This window comes from Peromyscus leucopus, chromosome 10, assembly GCF_004664715.2.
Source record: "Peromyscus leucopus breed LL Stock chromosome 10, UCI_PerLeu_2.1, whole genome shotgun sequence".
Taxonomy (NCBI): domain Eukaryota; kingdom Metazoa; phylum Chordata; class Mammalia; order Rodentia; family Cricetidae; genus Peromyscus; species Peromyscus leucopus.
Genome location: NC_051071.1, coordinates 47124891 through 47143628, shown reverse-complemented (window position 1 = coordinate 47143628; position 18738 = coordinate 47124891). Strand labels below are relative to the sequence as shown.

Below are 18738 nucleotides of genomic sequence, written 5' to 3'. Positions count from 1 at the left end.
ATAGACTACTCTGATCAGCATTGGTGGATGTTGGCAATCTCATCCTCCAAAATCTACTTCTCTTTGCCCAGATGCTCTACTAAAGTACTGGTGTCATTTTTATTTGCAACAATATTGTAATGCAATGCTTTCCCTTTAACTAGCACTTGCTGAAGTGAAGCCAAATTGACCTCAAACAAAGCTGTTGCATTAGTACGTTGGTAAATTGAATCATCAACACTTGTAAACACAAGAGATATTTGTTGAATTTGATAATTGACTTGATGATATATAAGTTTCTAACATGTTAGATCAACACCACATTTAGTACTTCAGGCAATATAATAAAATGTGGGACATGTTTTAATACAACATGTCTTAAGAACTCACCTTAACATTTTAACAGAGTTAGAGCTAAGAACAATCCTTCTTCTACTAAGGCAGAATTCGAAGCAAGTACTCTTCTTGGGTTAAATTACTTAAATAACTTTCATTTTTGATGACATGGATTGCCAAAATTCTCATTCTTTTTGTTTGCTTCTCTTTTATTCATGGATTTACCTAAGCAAAATTAAGTCTGCTTTATTTCATCGCAAGCCATACATTTGGATTAACTACTTTGAAATATAATATCCTTGGAGTTTCCATTGATCAGCTTTCAAAGGAAGTTTTAGAGTAAATAGTCATATACCAAAGTAATAAGTGTTTTCAAAGTAAGATATTTTTGCATTTTGAAAGTTCTCTTCCACCCATGTTTTATTAATGTATAGGGCTGAATCAAAGTCATAAGACTGTATGCTATTTTCTTTCAATTTACATCTTTAAGTTCCAGGATATAAAATAAACGAGTAGTACCCAAAGAAACTGGGGGGACCCATCGTAGATAATAAGGAAATCATAAGGTTAATATGCATACAACACATACACCCACAGACATATAACACAGAGTGGCGGTCATATCCTAAGGTGATCCTCAAGGACTCTTACTTCCTAAAGTTCCGGAAGGAAAAGAATAAACCAAAGACCTGTAGGTGATTACTAATAACGTCTATATCCAAATGCCTTCAAACTCAATGAGACCTAAAATCTAGGCTTCCTCCACCTTTTTGTCATTTTCAGCTGGCAGAACAATACATACTTTTTAAAATCTGGAACTTTGGATATCTTTTTTGGTGAAAAAGATTTTGTAGGTATGATTAATGGTGCTACAGTGGAAGTAAGATATTTAAAATTGTAGGGGTCTTCCTAGGTATATAACTTGGGTCTCACAAGAGAGAGGCAACAATTCAGAGCTAGTAACAAGGATATGTTAATGGATGGGCAACGTTGTTGGGTTGTTGGAGTGATAGACAGAAGGGCCATGAGTCTAACAATGCACACACCCTATCAAAGTTGAAGAAGATGAGGAAGCAATTATTTTCTGAAAGCCTGTAGAAGATGTAGGGTCGCCATATTGACTTAAATCTCCCAGTCTACAGAATTAGAAAGTGGCAATTTAGTGCTATCTTGTGGCAGTTGTTCATAGGAAGAAAGGAAATTAATAAAAAAGTGATTACTCTCACAGAATAGAAGCATATACAATCTAGGAGCCTGACATTCTGTTACATTACTATTGTATACATAATAAGTGATTTAGAAATATTAGAATTTTAGCAAGGGTATATATATATATATATTACATCAAGCAATCATAAATTACTTCTGACATCCATAAAACAGAATACTAAAATCCAAAGGGTAAAACTAAATCATTAGTTAATCAAGTGAAGAAATGTATTTATCTTCAATTACATTAACATATTGAGCCAAATCAGGCTAAGATATGTAAAATTAATTTTTATTCTTTAAAATGATTCATAAATAGAGAAATAGCTTACATTCACTTACAGTATTATCTTAGGGAGATCTTAGTGAACAAAAAGACAAAATGAAATAGAAATGATCTTGCATCTTGAAACTAATGTATTTCAGAATTTTGATGATAAATTATTTAAATACTTTATCATTATATGTGTTATTCATATATTTTCCTGAGTATAATATATTTCTGTAAATAATTCATATTGAAAGTTAAAAAGTTTGCATACAAGAACCTTCTACTCTTCAAATGGACAAGTTAAAAGAGAATATTTTTAAGCTGGTTTGTCTATAAAGAATACAAAATGTAACATATTGTGCTAGGCACACACATAGAACTTTGGATGACTTACTGGATTTTATTCATTAGGATCTGGAAAGTTGGGGGCATGATGTGTGTTTGGCTGGCAGTAGTAGGAAAACTCACCTTATCAAGGAGCTGCAAGATGACTGATTGGAAATGTAATTATGATGTTTCACTACAGGAACCTCATTAGGCAATCACAGTGTATGAGGGCGATATAATTTGATGATCCCTGCTTCAGAAAGGAAACTTTTAAATCTTTTTGAACCTTAATTAAGGGAATTTGGAAGCAATAACTTTAATGTTGATGATTAATCATTATACTAGATAGTAAACAAGAGATGTCAAAAACTCAGATACCACACTGTTAATCTGATTTTAGAAACCTGATCTGTATTCTGAGTACCTTCCTTATGTAGTATGTACATAAACAGGCACACACACACACATGCACACACACACACACACATAAATTAAAAAAAATTAAAATATTATATAATGAATATCACTAAAGATCTTGTGGCATAGATAATATATTAGAATCAACAAAATGTACAGGTTCATAGCAACTCCCAACTTCAGGGAGGCTATCTAGTAAAGAGGACCCTAGGAAAGACACAGGGATTGCCCAGTGACAAAGAAATGGATGAAATCTACATGAGCAAACTGGGGTTGAGGATGGGGTAATGGAGGGCAAGGGTCGGGGAAAGAGAGCTTAGGGGAGCATGAGGTCCCAACTAGGTCAGGAACAGAGTAAAGGAAAAAGGAAAGAGATACCATGATAAATGAAGACCCCATGGGAATAGGAAGAAGCAGAGTGCTAAAGAGGTTCCCAGAAATAAATAAAGATACTTCCACTATAGACTCCTGGTAATGGTTGAGAGAGTGCCTGAGCTGACCTACTCTAGTGATCAGTTGGCCGACCCTAACTGTCATGCTAGAACTCTCATCCAGTGACTGGTGGAAGCAGATGCAGAGATCCAAGGCCAAGCTCCAGCTGGAGCTCCAGGAGTCCAATCAGCAAGAGAGAGGAAGGATTCTATAAGCAAGAGATATCGAGACAATTAGCCAAACTAGTGGAAACACATGAAATGTGAACCAATAGCTGAGGAGTCCCCATGGTACTAGACTAGGCCCTCTGGATAAGTGAGACAGTTGTTTAGCTTGAACTGTTTAGGGGGCCCTCAGTTAGTGAGACCTGGACCTGTCCTTAGTGCATGATCTGGCTTTTTGGAACCTAGTGCCTATACTGAGACAATTTGCTCAGCCTGGGTGAAGAGAGGAGGGGCCTGGACCTGCCTCAACTCAATATACCAGGCTCTGCTGACTCCCCATGGGAGACCTTGCCTTGGAGGAGGTGGAGAAAGGGGGGTGAGTTGGAGGGGAAGGCTGGGATGTGGGAAGAGGGAGGACAGGGGAATCCCTGGTTGATATGTAAAATGAATAGAAAATCTCTTAATAAAAATATAAAAATAATAATAAAAGATAGTATTTTAAATAATTCTATAATTCAGAACAATCTAAGAAGGCACAATAATGATTGTTGAATAATTATAATGCTTTCAATAATCATGACTGATCAATGGTACTGTTGAAGAAACAGATTTTATTTAAAAATCAAGGAAATCATTATGCATTTTATTGATATTTTTGTGTCACCAAAATATAAAGAACATGTTCAGCTCAGCTAAAAAATTTCTTCTTCCATGGGACAAATTAATTGTAATAATTACGACAATGATAAAATATGCATGTCTCTTCTCACCAGAATATCAAGGTAGGAGAAAATGATTCATTTTGGCAGCAACAATAGAACCAATTTAAGCGCTGGGACAGTACAGAGAAATTAATAAACTTATGCTTCAGGAAGGAAGATGATAGTGTTTAAATTATGGGTCATATTTGGAATTTTATAAAAAATTGTAATTTCACAATATAATGGTTTATTTAAAAATTAAAAATATGAATACTTATATCAATAGATCACTTACATGCACAATATTTTTATCTTCTAATAAGAATGATGACTCATTTATTTCTATCTGTGGTTTTGCATTTATTGCATGTGACACAGACATTTGATTCATGAAAATAACATGCAAACTCTTCCATGAAAAATCTTTTGTTGTGGCTGCTGTTTTGTTGTGTTGCTGTTCCTTTTTTTAAAAAAAATAAATTCTCACTATATAACAATGGCTCACTTGGTAAAGAAAGTATAGACTAGGCTAGCCTCAAACTAAAACTCACAAATATCCTGAGTGTTGCCATTAAACTTCTATCAATCATGCCTAACCCTCAAAGAGAATTGTGAGCACATATCTTGGTATTTTTGTTTGGTAGATCACCCCATGTGACTCTCTTAGAATGAAATTAATGGTTTCTTAAAATTATATTGAACAAAATCTTTAGACCTTTAATTATTTATTCAATTTTATGCTTTGATTCCTATCCAATATTACTGGTTTCATTTGCCAATATGAATACTTTTTTCACATAATTATGCAATATTCCTTAATAACATTCAGTATATAAGGAGTTAAATATTTGTGATTAGGATTATAATTTAATCTTTGACCTTCATCAGTAACTCACAGCATGATCAAATATAGTGTATAGAAATCACTTATTACTATATGTCAAAGAATATTACAGTTCTTTTTATAGCACTTGTTTAATTTTTTATTCATGTAGATTAGGATTATTTTTAATTTGATGTTTATTAGCTTATGTTAAAATAAATAAATATGTGTGTGCCTTAAGTTTTTGAGACATAAATTTGTCAAGTGTCAATATTCAAGCTGAGGAATATAAACAAAATATCTGCAATTACCTTTAATTAGCTATCAAAGACCTATCAGTTCAAAAGCTCTTACACAGTGTGTTAAGTTATTACACTGCCATTAAATCTTGGAGATAAATTGCTGCATAGTTTCTTCCTACCAAAACAGAATCAAGAATATCATTCTTTATCAGAAGTGACATGGGAGAACATTAAATGCTTAGAGAGGCACAGGGGAATTATGAAGTATGTACTTTACAATGACTTCCTCTGGTTCTTCAGTAAATATCACATATAAGAAAACTAGTTCATCAGTTGCCTAGTCTCTATTCTAGTTGTCTGGACATAGAAAAATATTGGTAGCTTGGTGTTAAGCAAGTGTTTGATAACCTGTTTTACATGGAATTTAGGAGTGAGTTAGATGGAAGAGGTCTGTGGGACTAGATCAGATTTTTCAAAATATAAGATTTACTTACTTCAGTTTTATTCTTCATAACTATGCAGTGATGTTTGCCAGAGGCATCATAATATATGAAGTTTAAGGAATAAACTGTGGCAAGATATGAAAATGCAACTCTCTTTTTTTAAATCAGTTGAAAAAAATTTGAAAATAATTCTAAATAAACACCACTGTCTCACTTCGATTAAAAAACATCTTTATAACATTGTATTTAGTTTGTGTGTGTGTGTGTGTGTGTGTGTGTGTGTGTGTGTGTGTGTGTGTGTGTGTGTAAGGGTAGAGGTCAGAAGACAATATGCTTGAGTTGTTCATCTTTCCACCTGCTGGGGAATGCTAATCAAATTTAGCTTAGATATCAGGTGCTTTTACAAGTTGAAACTGTTGTAGGCCTCACATCTTGCTACTCTGTCTTGGATTTTTTTCAAGGAACACAGTATTATTTCATATATATGTTTTTCAGTATAAATGGATTGGATAGTGTACAAATAGCAGTAACAAATATATAGTTTTGATTTTCAGTTTTATACTAAAATGAAGCAAATGTGAACACATGCCACAAAATAAGTAAACTCTACAAAGAACCCATGAAAATTTCAAAACAGTGAATTGCCTTGCAATCAGAATGCGTGAGAACCATTGAGGAGTCAGAAGTGATAGCTGTGAGTCCTACTGTGCAGTGATTCTGAAACCTCTTCTGCTGTGTTGGGTTGCATATGTGTGCCTCTGTGCTCAGCTACTTTACTAACAGGACTGACTGTCATGTTATTGTATGAGTTATTAATATTTGATTTTATTATTTAAAAGTATTTTTTCTGCAAAGAAAAAGCTTCCATTTCTACTTCTAATTAATTAGTCTATGATATATTAAGCTTTTACCTTTATGGCAGAGTTATATTACTTCATTTGATGGATGTACAACATCATGACATCAGCAAGTATTTTTAGTTCTACATAAGAAAGAACATAAATTTAATGGTTATATAATTTAACTAATAGTTAAGTAAGAGAGAAATTAGTTGGTATGCATTTTATTCAAGGAATGGATGCAAAGAAATATATGAATAAAATATGTCATCCATTATTTGTAGTATATATATATATGTATATATATTTACAATTTGTATACATATGTATTTTGTAGATTTTTTGGAAAATAAAAATCACAACAAAAGAGTATAAAGAAATGGAAATTTTAAACAGCATTAAAATATACGGAAACAGAAACTGGGGAGGGTGACTCACTTGGTGAAGTCCTTATCACTCAAGAGGGAAGTCTTGAGTTCAGACTGTGGTACCTACCTTCTAATATGGATGTGGAGGTATACACATGTATTTTCTGTGTGAGGAGTTCAGAGTAAGGAGGATCCCAGGGGCTTGCTGGGCAGCCAGCTTGTCACGAGACTGGTGGGCTTCAGTCTCAAGAAACTAGGTGAAAAATCTTGGAAGCTATGTGTGTTCAGACATTTTTTTTTTTTTTTTTTTTTTTACAATACTATTCAGTTCTACATAACAGCCACAGATTCCCTTGTTCTCCCCTTCCTGCCCCCTCCCCTTCCCCCAGCCCACCCCCATTCCCACCACCTCCAGATCAAGGCCACCCCCAAGGACTGAGATCAACCTGACAGACTCAGTTCAGGCAGGTCCAGTCCCCTCCTCCCAGATTGAGCCAAGCGTCCCTGTATAAGTCCCAGGTTTCAAACACCTATCTCATGCAGCAAGCCCAGGACCTGGTACCACTGCCTAGATGCCTCCCAAACAGATCAAGCCAATCAACTATCTCACCTATTCAGAGGGCCTGATCCAGCTGGGGGCCCCTCAGCCTTTGGTTCATAGTTCATGTGTTTCCATTCGTTTGGCTATTTGTCCCTGCTCAGAAAGACAAATATGGTATGTACTCACTCATAGGAGGATACTAGATGTGGAACAAGGATGATTGGACTGCTACTCACATCACCAGTGTTCAGTCATTCTTACGCGTGTTTCTAGAGGCCAGAGCTCAAATCAGTGTACGGCTCAGATGCTCTCCAGCACTTTACCAACTGAGCCATGTCCTCAGCCTCTCAAATAGAATATTTTACAGTTTCGATTTAAAACATATATTTTTTTAGATTATTTTTATATTTCCGATTCTCTTTGCTCCCTCCAATATACCACTTGTTCACTTTTATCTTCTATTTATGTTTATTTATTTATTTATTTTACATATCCAAAGTAGTTTCCCCTCTCTCCACACCTCCCAGTCCCCCGCCTCCCCGACTCTGTTCCCATCCGCCAATCCACTCCTCCTCCTTTCTCTTTAGGAAAAGGCAGGTCTTCCATGAGTGTCACCAACAGGGGACTGGTGAAATGGAGGGGAGAGCACTGAAAGATATTACTGGAAAGGGGGAGCATTTCGGGTGAGGTCAAACCTGGAGAAAGGAAATCTCCCAGGAGCCTTGTTCTCTTTCAAATTTATGCTCTCTCTCTCTCTCTCCCTCCTCTCTTCATTAACAGTGGTTCATGCATATGTGTACATTTATATTCATATATTCCTAAATATAACCAGCTCAGTATGTACAATGTTATGTGTATTTATGTTTTCAGGGCTGGCCATTTATTACTGGATAAAATTACTGTGGGAATGAAATATACCAAATGATGACTTGTATGTTTTGTTGAACAATTAAAAGGATTTTATTGGAAAAGAGAATTCACATAAATGCATATTCTTTTCTAGTTCCTTCCTTTGATTTATTTTGAAGTAAAACTGTTGCTTTTATAAAGTGTTATACTTTCCTATACTCTAAAAATTACCAAAGATTTATGACATAAAAGAAAGATATTTTAAAAATAATTTAGCTTCATTTTAAATTATAATAAAACCTTTTGAAATATATGGAATTTTATAGCATTGTTTAGTAAAGGAGACAGAAGGAGGCAGAAGAATTTAGACTTTATATATCTGTGTACACATTCCTTTTAACATATGGTAGCTGTGGATTATCTTTACAGTCCATAGATCTGTGAGTTTGACACTAAACATATTTTTGTGTTCTAAATATCCCAAGTTCAAATAGTTATAATTTGAAATAATTAATTTCTAGCACTGATCATTTTTTTCACTTATCTTTTCACAAGCTGTCTGTTATTGATATAATATAACTATGATGATTCTTGGCCCATGTGGTGATGCAATTCTGGGAGGGGAAGTCCAAGGAATCATGGATACCAACAGAAAAAAATGAGAGAAAGGCACTCCAGAATGACATAATATGAAAACTGTGCAGAAGAAACTGAGATTCTCTGAAATGTCATACTTCTATGCATTTTTTCTATCTATATCTATTAGCTGAAAATTTTCACTTTAATAATGCCATTCATTTCATTTTACAATTTTCTTCTAACATACGTTCCCTCTATTGGAATAACCACAGCATCAAGATACTGCATGGAGCTTTGTCCTATGTTTCCTCCATTTCAAACAATGACTGATGTAAATTAGGAAATCAGTAGTTGGTGTAGGTGAAGTAATACATAAATGAATGAGCACCTGCTTCTAATGAAGAAAATCTAGAAGACTTTCAATGAGAGGAAATTTGGGCTAGACTTAACATAAGAAATTACTTTGAGGCTCTGTTCATATATGTTGCAAGTAGTTAGAGATCCAAGATAGTAAACACATGATTCATAAGTATGTTGCCTGACTACCATGAGGGAGAGAAATGCTATCTAAAATGATCTTATTTTATTGTTGGAGAAACTGTCATTAGGCTGAAATTCTTGTTGTTGGTGGCAAATAACAGCAGAAGAGTTTCTGGATTAGCCACTGTATATGAGTTATTCCTTAAAAAAAGAAAAAGAGTTCAAAGCCAAGGTTTGGATTTGGATATTATCTTTAGTCAACACTTGACTCACTTTCATAAATAAAAAATTAAACAGTATGATCTAATTATTCCCTGATTCTCTAACACTTTTCTTAGTTCTTTTTTTAATTAAAAAAATATTCATTTTTCATACCAAATATCCCCCTCTTCCCTCCTCCTCTAACTCTTATCTGAAGAAATACCAAATGGAAATTTCAAATAAAATATAATCAAATTAAAGAACTCATAAAATTATTTGACGATTATGGAATGACATTCAGTAAAGATTATTTTAGCATGGGAAGTCACTGCTTATACTAACAATATAAATTAATTTAGTTATTTAGTTTATATTATTGGTTTGTTTTTAGTAATGGTACCTCAACACAGGGCCTGGAGTCATACTAAGAATGATCCCTAATTTTTTTTTTTTTTTTTTTTTTGGTGTTTCTAAAGTGGAAGATTCAAATCTATGGATAATGAAGCCGGTGTAATAAATTAACTGTCTGTTTTAGATGTTTAGGTTACTATAAAAATTCCATAAATATTGTTTATGACCAATATAAATTTGTTTATCACAATTCTGGAAGCTGTTCAGTACTTGGTCAAGTTTTTGGGATTTGGTGTGTATAGTTATGGCTAATATCTAGATCCATGCATTTTCACGTATTGAAAGAAAGAAGAAACAATCTCAGATAATTTTTTAAATGGGCACTTGTTTACCATCTAAAGGCAGTAGAACCTAGGAAATGGAGCCCAAAAAGTGAGGCAACTATGGTCACATGCAATAGCTAACTTTATTCAGAGCATCAGACAATTTATACTTCAAGGGTTAAGATGAATAATAACCTGAGTATATACTCAGAAGTACAGACCATACATGGCAAAAATATATTTTTCTATAGAAGAGTATAAACAAATAATAGCCCACTGGATAAGCTATAGCAAACTCACTCCTTTTTGCTGTATCTGGGAGAGGCAGGAAATCATGATCCAAGATTAATTCCTTGTTTTTTGTTTGTTTGGTTGGGCTTTTTTTTTGTTTGTTTGTTTTTTTTTTTTTAAATACAGGTCATAAGACTCTTACATTGTTTTTCTTGTAGTTTTCATTGAATGGGACACATTAATTTGTGTAGAATTATTGTCAAGGACTCAGTAAATGCTATCCCTTATATAAGGCCTCATATCCTTTCCCCCAGATATTGTCAACTCTCAGGCCAATCTTATCCTTCTTTTCTATTACTGTGAGAGTAGAGAAGATCTTATATGAATCCACAACACAAATATACTCTAGTTTTGAAAAATTTGGAACTTCCATGTGAATATATGCTACATAATAAGCTTTAAACTGTAGAAAGTTAACAACTAATAAGTAATTTAAAAAAATATAAAACCTAAAAAATGTAAAGTGCCCTTATGGACAAAGGTTACAAAGATCAAAGTTTTGGGGAGTATTTGAAAAAAAAAATAGCTGAAAATGATTTATTGAGTTTTATGTGGAGACCTACAGTGATTTCTTCCATAATATAATTGGTATTATGGAAAAGAAAGTAAATATCAGTGAGTGAAGAAAATATAGATATAATCGAAATTAATGAATTAAACTAACATGAGATTTGTTTTTCCAAAAGGTGACTGAGAAAAATTAAGTTGGAGAAGGTTTGCCATTCCTTTCCAATGCTTATTTTGTCCTTCTTATAAACAAGACATCAACTTTGCTCCAGTATCTAGACTACAAACATTTGAAGAAGCATGTCAGTCTTCCACTTTCCTTTGAAGAGAGTGAGTGAACCACCAATTATTATGTGCTGTTTCTTCATTAACTCTCCTTCTATTATGTACCACAATCAATCTTACAATAGGAAGTTGATTCATGTGATAAAAATGAGGTGGTCTCTAGGAAAGCAAATACCTCTTCTCCAACTGTTAGGGGAAGAGTAGGTCAAAGAGACCAGATATTGTTGCCTTCAGAGCCTTCAGATGTGAGTCCTAACTGGCTAGTTCATCAATTCTGGTCATATAGACCTTAGATAACCATATTAAGCAATTCCAGGATATTTATCTAAATGACTAAGAGCTAATAAGTGGACATTTTTAAGGTAATAAGTGCGTGTTAGTATGCCGTGTAGCCATAGAAAATAATGCATCAGTAATATCCACAGCATAAATCTACTCCTAGATTCCTTCATGTAGACATGGGTACTGCAATGTACTCTGTTTCTAGGAGATAAGAAAACAGATGTCTTTTTAAGAGTTATAAACTTTAAAAAAATCTAAATATAGACTATTTCTTGTGATTTCATCCTTGGGATACTTAAATAGAATTGTATCATCATTCCTGGATCAATTGTGAAATTATTGAGTTTAATCTGTAGCAAGTACTGTAAAAAATTTCCTTAATGACTTTGGATTCACAAATTTCAGAAGACTTTAAAAACAATGGGCATCTACAATGGCAGGCTTTTTACTAATAATTTTGTAAAGATGGCCACAATATGCCACCTGTGAGTAGGAAATTATCAGCATCACTTTATCTGTCTTCATGTTATTTTTATCTTTAGAAGAATGTCACTAATATAGAAAAAAGAGGTGCAGAGGTGTTGAAGGTTAGCAGAAAATTCATATTGACAATCAAGAAAATAGGAAAATTACAGAGAAATGAAGGACTACTCAAGCAGTACTCAAAGTTCTATCCAAAAATAGTTGTGGGTTATACTAGGGTACTCTGTATCCCATTTCTCAAAACAACTTAATTAAAATATAATTCCCAGACTTTAACAGGTGGAATTTTTTTCAATTTTCTTTCTAATATGAAAGACATATAAAGAGATAATTATTTTTCTTGATAAACAGAATTTAGTGTTCTAGACATATCAACTCTAACTTGCTTCTTAAGTATGGACTACTAGATAGCTTGTACATTTAGAATAACATTGCTGTTTATATTAGTGCATAGATTTTGTATGGAAATGATTTCCCTCTCTTTTGAGTCTAATAAAAATGTAATACTGTGTCACTCAATATTTTGGGGGAATGGACAAACTTTCCAAAATAGTTACACCAATTTATAGGCACATTAGAGAAATGGATACAATGTAGTCATATTTTCATCAACATTTTATTTTATGTGTTTGAAATGGTTACAATGTAGTCATATTTTCATTAACAGTTTATTTTATGTATTTTTCTGTGTAACTAGTCTAATGAAGTGACTTGATATTTTAATAAGATTTTGATTTATATTTTTCTCATGTCTCATGATGTACCGGATATTTTACTCTTCTAAAATTTTCACAGATTCTTTTGGGGGAAATATCTCTTCAGAAAGTGAGTCCAATTTAAATTTTGTTATTTATATTTTATTATTTATTTCTAACAGCATTACATACAATTTCTTATTTAGTATATTATTTGCAAATAATTGTCAAAATCTGTGGATATTCTTTTCCTTTGTCTTGTCTGAAGCCATTTGTAGCACACTAGTGTGTATTTTTCACACTGTATAATTATGTAATTTTTATTTTGTCATTTAGATTTGGGCACTGTGTCTAAGAGGACATACCTGCTTCTGGGTATTTTTCCTAGGATCATTCTATTGTTAGCTTTAACATTTATGTCTATGATTTATGTTTGCATGCTGGAGAATGACAATATTTTTTGCATATAGACATCTTGCAGTCTTATTCAATACTCAGAATATTTGAGAGAAACATTCTTAAGAAAATGTTGAATTCTAAGTTTTAACAGAGCTCTCAATTATTGATATATAAACTGAGGCTCAAGAATGATTAGACTGTGGTTATGTTTCAGGCAATTTAAGAAAAAAAGTGAGAATCCGAGTATGAAGGGGGTTACAATATAACTTTTTTTTATAACAAATTTCTGGATTTTTATATCGCAGCATAGAACAGGCTTCTGTGATGACAAAGGTCATGGTGTGACCATGAAGAGGTTGTCTTCAAGCTAAATGAAAGTATGTCATTGGAATTGAGGTCAGTAAAGTGTGAGGCCTGGTTCTACTGTGCAAATGGATTTTAATGGTAAAATGTAGAGAAGACTTCATGTTATCTATAAATATTTAATTCAGCATAAAGGATTGTGCACGTCAAAGTAACAATCTTGCTTGAGGTTTTTAGGCCATCTCAGCCCTAGGATAGAGAAGTTACATAATGAGGAAGCAAAGACACTTTATTGTACATCTGTCAGCAGTATTTTGCTGCACCAACTGTATGATGATCTCTGTTACAGAAGTCATTGGAACTTGCTCAATCCTGTGCAGTGATCTGTGATGAGAAACTGTTTTCAATTTCCATTTTATTACTTGGACCTTCCATTCAAGGAAAGAAATGACATAATATAAACCTCCCACAGCAGAAGAATAAACATGTCCTAATATTTCAGTATGTGTAATTAGGTTGTAAAGAAGTTGAGTAACGAGCATTTCCCACTCCTCATGACCTTTGAAGCAATCAGAGGAGAATGTAGGGTTAATACAGATTGATAGAGAATATGAGAGGATCCAAGGCACTTTGCAGGAAAATACAGACGCGGGACATACTGAACACGTTTATCTCTGCATCTCTGGCTACAATAACACAATAAGACGAGTTTGAATTATACAAAAGACTTATTTCTTGTGATTTTAGAGGGTGGGAAATCCTAAAGGCTAGTGTGATTATTTAGATATGTGGTAAGGCATTCTTTGTAGCTTGCATACAACCCTCTTCCTACTCTGTGTTCATTTAACTCCAATTAACCCCAAACTAATCTTTGTCTGTGATACATAGGTTGAAAGATGTCCACCTACCAATTTTAGTTATATGTTGAATTGAGTATTAGTGGCCAAGATATGAAGCAGCAAAATTTATTATCTTAATGTAAGTTTTAGTTACTTATTCATTTCCAGTTTCTAAAGTTAGAAATCTATACACATATAATTTGTGTTTCCTTCCATGAGATATGGTAGAATATGTTGTACCTTCTTCCTAACTTCTGATTATGGGCACTAACTCTGGTATTCCTTGACTGAAGCTGCATTTACATTCGTACTCTTTTATTATGAGGCAATTTTCCTGAATTTTAATGTTAAAGTCCCCTCTTTTCACTTTAATGACCACATCTTAGCTTAATTATATTTGTAAAGATGCTACTTTCAAACGCAATCAAGATACCCATTCTACATATGACAACAGGGAATTAAGTTGAAAATGCAATTAAAATTTCTCTTCATTATATTTAGACAAATGAGGATATAACTTTATATTATGAAATTTACAATCCTAGTAAATAATGGAGCTAGTGTGTACAGCAAAGAACATGGCATGCAGAAAATGTTCCAGTTTTATTTAAGGCTCTTCTAATTCTAAAATTCTTCTATCTGTATCTCTTTCCTTCTGGGTTTAATGGAAGTAGAGTACATTTTGACAAATTATTCATTTGTGCTCTTTCCCATCTCCTTTCAGGTCACTGAAGGTACAGCACTTAATTCAGCTGTTAACCATTTTAACCTGAGGGGTTATTGAAAATAAATCCTCTTTAGAAGCCTTTGTAAGGTCCATGGATGATTTCAAATAGCCTTAAAGTCAATCATATTAACTAAAACATTTCCCATTCAGACATCTATTGGAAAACTGATGTCTATATTATGCTTTCTGACATTGTGAAGTAGCATCATTTCAGCTCTACAAAATGAGAAGTAAAAGTTAACATTTTTTCTCTACTTTTACTTTGAATAGTATACATTCCAAATGATACTAGGTTAATATATATAGTTACTGTCTTTAAAAATTGCTGGGCTGTGTTTTTAGTTTCTCTACACATTATATAATCATGTGTAATTATATATATGTATGTATGTATATACATATGTATTTATGTGTATTTATGTGAGTAGAAACACACTTCACATTTTTAAATAAAAGCCCAAGCTAAAGCAGATAGCTAATATAGTCAGTGATTTTTTTCATTGATTGCAATAGTCAGTATTACTGAATTAATATAGAAATTTAAAATATAGTCAAAATTATTTATCATTGATTAGATGGCAATACTTTGATCAAACCAATAGATACTGACTTAAGTGTTGCATTCCATTCAATCTCCTTAAATTTCAGGTCTTCAACCATTATGTGTTTTGAATACATTAAATCCAAATCGTTATGAAAGGTTGCCCTAAGATAAATATGGACCTAAAGTCGAATTGTCTAAAGTAGGCAACGATGTTAATCTTCTTTTTCTATCCTTTGTCAACCCATTTATAATTTTACTCTTTGTACTAACTTTCTAATAAATACTATTAGACTAATTTTGCAATTTTAGTAAAAAATTAAAAATTAAAACCAGTGTACAAAAATATTTTCATAAATAACGTATCTCTTAGATATTATAACAATTAATGTTTTAAGATCTTTTTTTTTTTTTTTTTTTTTTTTTTTCGAGACAGGGTTTTTTTTGTTCGCTGTCTGCTCCAGTGCTGGATTAAAGCGTCGCCACCACGCCGCATGTTTAAGATCTTAACATAGCAATATTGCATAATTTTACCCTCATTATATAGGCATATAGATTCTTGCATGCCACAGACAAAATTTGTCTCCTAAACAAAATTGGCCTGGAAGTTTCAGAGTGTCCATCAACATCAATCAAATTTTTTTCTGGAGAAATTGTTTTTGCATATTATATACTCCTAATGAACATTCATTGAATTCAAGCAAAATTTAGCTTTTGATGTTCCAGTTAGCCACTGCATGTAGGCTGAAAGCCATTTTCTGAAGATAGTAGGAATGGCATACTTGCAAAGCATCCCAGGTATAAACCTTTCTGCTGTGAGATTCAAAGCTGATGGGCCATTCCTTACCAGTCAGTGTAATGAAAGGGTGGGTGATACTATGTCAAAAGGTTCTACATGGCTTTTAAGTACTCCTCACTACAGAAAATCAAGATTACCAGAGAAAGGGAGGTTTTTTTTAAAAAAAAAATAGAAATTTTAATTGAATTTTCTACTTTGATTATTCAAACATAAAATGATCTGCCAATAACATTTCAAAATGCCAATTCTTGTAAAATGGTACAAAATTCTAAATGATACTGATTTTATACACACACACACACACACACACACACACACACACACACACACACACACACACACACATTTTTAGTTCAGCTCTTTTAATCAGCCAGCCAGCTTACTAGCAACCAGGGATGGTTTCCGCTGAGAATGGTTCTGTGGAGTGGGAATGTGGTCACCAGTGACCTCTGTCTTGTCCAGGGCTGCAGCAGGAAACTGCTTTCCTCTTTGCTTTTGCTGTCTTGTAATCCCCAGAATCAAAATACTTTTGCCCTTTCTGCAATCGTTTCCTTAAAAAATCGGAACGGCCAGGCTTTTGTCCCAAGTGTGGATAGCTTGCTTTTAATTTTGCTTCTTCAGTTTTCTTTCTCTGGACTAGAAACTTTATCTTCCATTTCCTTTTGCTCCTCCCGCAATGCTGTCTCAGGGACTTCCAGGGACATGGTGGTCCTTCTACCTATAATTTGTGTTTTCTGCAATATATTTTATAGTCATGCTAACTGTAAGTGTTGCATAAACTCGATAGAAATTGTTCTTCACTCACAACATTATGACTGCTTTTTATTCATTTTATTCAAGAAAAGAAAATAGCCGGGCGTTGGTGGCGCACGCCTTTAATCCCAGCACTCGGGAGGCAGAGCCAGGCGGATCTCTGTGAGTTTGAGGCCAGCCTGGGCTACCAAGTGAGCTCCAGGAAAGGCGCAAAGCTACACAGAGAAACCCTGTCTCGAAAAATCAAAGAAAAAAAAAAAAAAAGAATATTAGACCTGAGTCTGAAAGTTGAATTGTCTGATCAGGATTTAAGTACTGCTGAAATTGCACTGTCAATTTTGTAATAAATTTTGATTAAGAATTTACAACTTTGTGAATAGAATAACAGAGTTAATTGATTTTGACCTGTTAACTTCAATTTGCAGCTTTAAAAATGTTTAACCTCACCCAGATTTATGGTTGAAGACTCTTGTGTTGAATAATAAATTACACATCTGATGTTATATTGAGCAACACCCTGTCGACATTCACATAGTTATCAAATGGATAGTATTTGCTTTAGCTTCTGGGTATTGGGCATTTTTTTTTAAATTTTCTAACATATAATTAAATACATTTCTGTCTCACAAAATTGCCCCCCATCTATTTAGTTATAGGGAGAAAATGTGAGGCTACCTCTTCCTCTTTTCACTGTAAAGGGACTTCACTGTAATGACAAATGTATGGTTAAGATGATCTAAAACAGTTGTTAACATACTGTATTGCACACAACAGTCATCCATCATAGAGGCTGTTATGTTTTAGGTTTTTATCATATGGCAATGAGGTACTATTAAAAATAAACATAAATTTGGGTACATTGCCTTTTTCTAGCTCTCACTTCATTGACTGTAGTAGTTTCCTATTCAACGGTTCACAAAATAGGACACAAGGCAATATGATTCCACATCATTCAGCAAACTAATTTTTAAAACACACAAATGAACTTTTGTTCTCAAGCAAATATTGATACAACTGACTCAAGTATAGTTACCTAGTTTTAGTACAGTTCACAAAAAGACAAACTTTCTTTGTAATCCACTCTGGAAAGAAACTTTTTATTCTAATTAGTACAGTACAGATATTGTAGATACTTTACCATATTTACCTACAATCTCACTTCTTCTTAAAAATCTTTTTAAGATCTAATGTCAAATACTGTGGTCAGGATATATAAAGGAAAATCTACTTTCAATAAAAATCTAATTAAACATGTCTTGAAATAATAAAAATATAGTGTGGAATCTCCATTTAAGGGGAAGAAGTTGAGAAGTTTGGCTGTAGTTTGGGCCAGGAAAAAGAAAAAAGAAAGGAAAAAATCAAATGGCGAATCAGTAGCACCTGCTCCTCCAGTAATCTTTCCAATACATTGATTGAGAATACATATTTAATGCCGTAAGGATCTTCAGATTCCATTACCTCTTACTACTTCTTTTCTCTTCTCTCTGTCTATTCCTATTTTAGCTACATAGACTATGTAGTTGTTCTAATTATTCAATATTTCCACTCAAAGTCAGATTTTCATCTTTTTCTCCTCCACACATATCCATGAAAATGGTCAAATAATTATCAGATTACTTTAGGTACTGAAATCAAAGAGTTACTGAAAACTCATAGTCAAGAAACTAGAAGAAAAATAAAGATGATGGGGAGATGGAGAAGGAGGAGGGTAAAGAGGAAGAAAAGTGAGGAGAGGGAGGTAGAAGAAGAGTGGAGAGGAAGAGGAGGAGGAGAAGAAAAAGGAGGAGAAAAATCAAAACCAGTACAAAAACTATCCAAAAGCAAATATGAAATTCAAGATCTAGGCAGGATAAGTACATATCCACCTTTTTGTCTTAGCTCTTAACATAACTCAGGAAAACAATCTCTTTGTAAAGATATTAATCTTATATTTATCATACATTTCACTTAATTTACTTC

The 18738-nt window shown here is 33.4% G+C and overlaps 1 pseudogene; it reads right to left on the bottom strand.

Moving 5' to 3' along the window:
• Positions 1-16392: 16392 nt before the first annotated feature.
• LOC114692425 lies at positions 16393-16730 on the bottom strand (annotated as a pseudogene).
• Between the last annotated feature and the right edge of the window lie 2008 nt (positions 16731-18738).